Here is a 6,295-nt window from a genome sequence, read left to right on the forward strand (position 1 = left end):
AAGTCTGAGGATTATTTATAATAAGTTAATAAAGTTTTTTTTATAAAGACTAGTTTAATCCCAGGACTCTTATAATTATGTCTCTCGTTAAATTACAATATTAACATAATATTTTTAACTTTTAAAATAAAGGTGCATACAATTCACAGGATAGATAATTAATAATTATACAATAATAACTTACATTCAGTTGTATAGTATCAAGTTGTTTTAATAAGTCATTAGCATAATTATCTTTCACTAAATTTCTATGTAAGCTCAATAAGTTATTTGAAAACAAAGTCCATTTTTTAATAAAGTTTAGTCAATTATGTTAATAGTTTTTTGTTTCTGGATATTTTATAAAATAATCTTGAAAAAACCTAAAACAAAAATTTAAATAATAAGTAGACACAACATATTGCTTTTTTTTATAGTTTTAACCAGTATCATATTTGAAAATAAAAAGTAAAAAAAGTTGCTGACGAGTTGAGAGAAATATTACGTAAATTTTAATTTTAATATTACAACATTGATTACTATATTATAAAAAAAATACACATAGATAATAATATTAATTACTAATTTTTATCATTTTTTTTTTCTTACCAGATTATATCCTTTAGGACTACATAAAATATTTTAAATGATTTAAAATTTTTAGACAAATGACGACCAGTTATGCTATTTTAAACCACAAATTTCAGCCATTCTTATTTCCAGTGTTTTTTAATCTCATCAAAGTTAGAAAAAACCCAATTGTGCTTAATCAAAATTTTGCTGATTCAGCTTCATCTATTTTAATATTTATATTAAATTAATTAATTAATTGGATGTATTAGCATGAATATAAAACATAAATGTTTGATAATATTACTATCAGAAAATGTTAAAATTGATAATGTTTCAGAGAAGTTTAATAGCTATTAGTAAATAAAATAATAATGAGGTAACATGTATTAAAAACTTTTATATACATACATTTTTTAATTTTGAAATAATTTGTTAAATTTAAAAATATTATAATCTGTTTTTATTTAAAATACATTGGTTATTAAAAGGGTAGGTAATTCAAATATCAAATATTTTTCTAAATTGAAAAAGAGCTTTAATTATTAAATTTATTGATGGGTATTTGAAAAATGTATTTATTTGCATTTATCATTATTATTAATTGATTATGATAATTTTTTTAAAAAAAATGTAAATTAATTTAATAGTTTTAAACCTATATCCTACTTCTTGTTCTTTGGGAAGTATTTCAATGATAATTGAAGAAATTTTCCGAAATTAAAAATCAGTTCCCCTAAAACAAATATTTAATATAACATAAGTTTAATAAATAGAAATATTAAATTAGTATAAAATTAAAGGTCTATGATTATTTTATATAAGAACTATAAGTTTTCATGTATATTAACTATTTTAACTTACACCCATACATATTTAATTTATAATAAATATTTAAAATAACATAGTGTATATTACCGAGCTTTGTCTTTAAATAAATAATTTATTAAGTCTCGTAAGTGTATTTTGAGCATCATTAGATAAATGTTCATGGTTTACTTTTGCATCAGTCAAAATAAAACGACCATCATTAGTTGAATACATCAAGCTCATAATAGACTAAAAGTAATACATATTATTTTATAATTTGTCATACTTAAAGAATAAAATTTTATTAATATATTACTTGCAAAGTCCATTCTATTGGTTTATATGTTCCATACTTGAAATTTGATTCAGTTAGAGATGAATATGAAGAAAATTTATTAGAATTAGTTTACACATTTACACTATCATCACTTTTATTACTATTTAAAACACNGTATTTATTGTTGATAAAATAAAAAAAACTCAATACTTAATTGATACTGGTGCGGACTTTTCGGTTTGGCCAGCAGATCCTAAGCAGAAACGCAATAAAATAAAAGATGGTAACCCTATTTTATTTGCAGCCAACGGGTCAATAATAAAAACATACGGTGAAATATTAATTGCTGTAAATTTAGGATTAAGACGTGTTTTTAAATGGAAATTTATTGTCGCAGCAGTCAGTAAACCAATTATAGGTGCTGACTTTCTCCACTATTTCGGCTTATTAGTGGACTTAAGAAGTAAACGCCTAATTGTTAAAAATACCAAATTAGCCACCGCCGGAAAAGTTAAGAAGACGATATCCTTGGGCATCTTCGCTTTTAAAGACGATTCAGCGTACAGTAAGTTACTCCAAAAATTTCCGCAAGTATTAAGAACAAACATGATCCCTATAGATTGTAAACATAACGTTACACATCATATCATCACTAAAGGACCACCACTCTTCGCTAAACCAAGACGCCTTCCTCCGGATCGACTAGAGATCGCAAAAAAAGAATTTGCATATTTAGTAGAACGGGGCATATGCCGACCTTCAAATAGTCCGTATAGCCCATTACAACTAGTAAAAAAGAAGAACGGTGAATGGAGACCGTGCGGCGACTACCGTAGGTTAAACGCAGTCACATTACCGGACAGATACCCCATTCCACACATTCAAGACATCACACAGCGATTGCAAAATAAAAGTATTTTTTCAAAAATCGATTTGGTTAAAGCTTTTAACCATATACCAATAGAACCGTCCGATATTCCAAAAACAGCTATTACAACACCTTTTGGGTTATTTGAGTTTGTTCGGATGGGATACGGTTTTAAAAATGCAGCTCAAACATTTCAGCGTTTCATACACGGTGTTTTAAAAGTCTTAGATTTTTGTGAAGTGTATTTGGACGATATTTTAATTGCATCGTCTTCAACACAAGAGCATTTGAGCCACCTCAAACGTGTATTACAACGACTCAGTGAGTACGGCATTGTGATAAATACGAATAAATGTATATTTGGAAAAGAAGAGGTACTATTTTTAGGATACATCATATCGGGTAACGGTCTTAGACCAAATCCTGAAAAACTGGAAGCGATAGACAAATATCCACGGCCGAATAATGTACAAGAGCTTCGACGTTTTTTGGCTATGTGCAATTTTTACCGCCGTTGTATCCCAAACGCAGCAAGTACACAAACTATTCTTCACGATTATCTTAAAAACAGCAAAAAAAACGACAAAACACCAATTGTATGGACCAATCAACGGGAGCGTTCGAGAAAACTAAAGAAAACTTAAAGCGAGCCACAACATTATCGTATCTAGATCCGGCCGCGAATATTCAATTACGATGTGACGCGTCAGATATGGCGATAGGCGCAGTAATAGAACAATTTAAAAACGGCGTTTGGCAACCACTTGCTTTTTTCTCTCGCAAACTTGACCAAACACAAAAAAAATACTGTGCATACGATCGTGAACTTCTTGCGGTATATGAAGCCATTAAGCATTTTCGCTATATGCTAGAAGCCCGTGAATTTGAAATAATTACGGACCATAAGCCGTTAGTATACGCATTCACACAACACTCAGATAAATTACCACCTCGACGTGCACGACAACTTGATTTTATTAGTCAGTTTACAACATCAATACGGCACGTAACAGGTACACAGAATACAGTGGCCGATGCGTTATCGAGAATAGAAACTATAAATGCACCGCCACCGCTAGATTATGACAAGTTAGCTTACGACCAGTTAGCAGACGCAGAACTATTGTCGTTATTGTCAAAACCGGAATTATCGATAAAACTAGAGCTCGTAAATATGCCCACTACGAACACAAATATTTACTGCGACACTTCTAATGGTAGACAACGACCGTATCTTACCAAACAATTTCGCCGCAATGTGTTCAATTGTCTACATAATCTCGCTCACCCAGGTATACGGTCAACAATAAAATTAGTGAGTAGTCGTTTCGTGTGGCCGTCGATGAACAGTGATTGTGCAAAATGGACTCGTGCGTGTTTAGTGTGTCAAAAGTCAAAAATAACGCGACATGTTATAAGTCCGTGTGGTATTTTTAATGTGCCGAGTGATCGTTTTTCACATGTACACATCGATATAATCGGTCCTATGGTCATGTCACGTGGTTGTACTTACTGTTTAACCGCTATAGACAGATTTTCTAGATGGCCAGAAGTTTTTCCAATTCAGGATATTTCGGCTGAAACCATAGCTCGTACGTTATTTGAAGGCTGGATAGCTCGATATGGAGTTATGGAGAGATTGACAACAGATCAAGGACGGCAATTTGAGTCTACTCTGTTCACCGCAGTAACGCAAATTTTAGGGTTTAGAAGAATACGTACATCAGCATATCATCCACCAGCCAATGGTTTAGTTGAACGATTCCACCGATCACTTAAAACGGCAATAAAGTGTTACGAAACTGAGCACTGGACAGATGTACTCCCCTCAGTTCTTATGGGCCTTAGATCAGTGATTAAAGAAGATCTAGGTTTAACACCTGCAGAAATTGTATTTGGAAGTACGATTAGATTACCTAATGAGTTTTTTATGCAGTCATCAGTGGCGACAGACCCTTGTTCCTTTGCTGAAACACTAAAGAAAACAATGGAAACCATACGCCCAGTGTCAACTTCAAACCACGGAAGTAAAAAAGTTTTTATATATAAAGATCTAGCATCCTGTTCACACGTTTTCGTTCGGGTCGACCGGGTCAAGAAACCGCTAGAACAACCATATGAAGGGCCGTACAAAATTGTTCAACGATACGAAAAAACCTTTAAATTATTAATTAGGCAAAAAGAATGTATCATATCAATAGACAGACTGAAGCCATGTTTCAACGAAAATGAAGATAATAACACAAATCTATCAATAACAACGAACCAGCACAACCAGAGAAATACAACTACAAGACCAACAATAATACAAACAAAACAAACCAAGTCAGGAAGAACCATCCGCCTCCCCGTAAGGTTTTTGTAAATTGTGAATTGTATCACTTTTATATTTGTATTTGTATTTTTATATTTGATATTTGTAACTATGTATGTTAAACGTAAAATTATCGTTTTCACTCGAAAGGGGGTAATGTAGGGATTAACAAAGATGTTAAATAACATGTGACAATGAATGCTTTTATATATGTTTATATGTTTTATCTTAGATGTACTGCAGTACGATAACACTCCGTGTATTTTTTTTATTCTCGCGCTGTTCGTCAATCCAGTGACACTTTTTATTTGTACTCTTTTTTTATGTTGTATAAAATAAAAATGTACAAGTTACAGATATATAAGAATCTTAATAAAGTTAGTATTGATTTCCATGACTAAAGTAAAACTGCTGTATTACCACATTTTAAAAATTATAATACTTAAACTTATATGATTACACCCCAAATTAACAAAGCAAACAAAATAGGAAATCATGATTTTAAGTTTAAATTAATTTACAAATTCTAGGTTAGAGAACATGTAATATTATGTTTACAGTGATGTTTTGTCGGGTAAATATTTATTATCAGTGATTATCGCTTATTCGCCCTTCTAAAAATAACCTTTTGTAATATTTTAAATGGAATATCAACAAGCGTTTTGATATAACAATGATTGTATTAGAACTAAATATTTCTAAAGCTTAACTAATATACATTAAATGTTCAACATAACTTATAACAATGGCAAAGTTAACATGATTAAATTATTTTAACTCCTCAATTATAAAAAGTTATTTTATAATAACACTCAGTCTGATAAAATCAAAATATTTTGTTTTTACACTCGTCCAGTTAGTATATCAATTAATAATAGTGTTTAAATCAAAACAGTTCTAATATTATAGATTGGCAAATAGTNCAAAACAGTTCTAATATTATAGATTGGCAAATAGTATTTTTATTACAATAAGAATTCACAACAAATAATAAATTTTAAAATACCAATTACAAATAAAAAATTTCTTGATGTTGTTTTGACAAGGTGTATAATATTTAGTGTAAGGTATCCACTTAACACCTACTAAGAATGGAGAAAAATATATATTTCTACACAATATGATGCTATAAACTAAGTATTCAAAATCATAAGTGAAATTACACACCAAGTCAACAATATATTATGATATAATATACAATGCATAGATAATATTATCTATGTATGATCATAGACAAGTTTTTTAATAAAAATCATTTAAATATTGAATATTTGATTAAAAATGTATACTATAATTTTTTAATTTAAATAAAATGTATTGCTTTAAATAAGCTTGAAACTTTTATCACTACTTGATCATATTACTAAAGTTATATATTTTTTTATTGTTTTTTATTATTACAATAATCAAATAAATAAAATATAATAAATATGGCTTTGAACATTTAAAAAAAATAATTACTTGTGTGTATATATAT

At 29.5% G+C, this 6,295-nt stretch overlaps 1 long non-coding RNA gene across 1 annotated transcript; it reads right to left on the bottom strand.

The window, feature by feature from the left end:
* Window positions 1–1,193: 1,193 nt before the first annotated feature.
* Window positions 1,194–1,803, bottom strand: LOC126908068 (uncharacterized). Its single transcript, XR_007704693.1, has 3 exons — window positions 1,676–1,803; window positions 1,468–1,608; window positions 1,194–1,285 (listed from the first exon to the last, which is right to left on the bottom strand). It is a non-coding gene; the product is annotated as an uncharacterized LOC126908068 (long non-coding RNA).
* Window positions 1,804–6,295: the final 4,492 nt, after the last annotated feature.

The sequence above is a fragment of the Daktulosphaira vitifoliae genome, unplaced genomic scaffold, assembly GCF_025091365.1.
Source record: "Daktulosphaira vitifoliae isolate Bord-2020 unplaced genomic scaffold, ASM2509136v1 Scaffold_5, whole genome shotgun sequence".
Taxonomy (NCBI): domain Eukaryota; kingdom Metazoa; phylum Arthropoda; class Insecta; order Hemiptera; family Phylloxeridae; genus Daktulosphaira; species Daktulosphaira vitifoliae.